Source organism: Antrostomus carolinensis, unplaced genomic scaffold, assembly GCF_000700745.2.
Source record: "Antrostomus carolinensis isolate BGI_N321 unplaced genomic scaffold, ASM70074v2 scaffold33609, whole genome shotgun sequence".
NCBI lineage: Eukaryota > Metazoa > Chordata > Aves > Caprimulgiformes > Caprimulgidae > Antrostomus > Antrostomus carolinensis.
In genome coordinates, this window is record NW_010337021.1 from 1 (window position 1) to 220 (window position 220).

Here is a 220-nt window from a genome sequence, read left to right on the forward strand (position 1 = left end):
CACTCCCACAGCCACCACAGCATGGCCCAGCTCCAACATGAGCCTGCTCTCAGCTCCCATGGGTGCAACACAAGTTTGGAGCAGACCTGCCCTGGCAGCCCCAGGCAGCCAGGCCTGCCAAGCTGAGCTGGGCCAGGGCAGCAGGGTGGTGCTTCGCCTCCCTCTGGCACTGGCTGTGAGGGGATACTGCGGGCACACAGCCCCAGTGCTGGGAGAGGCG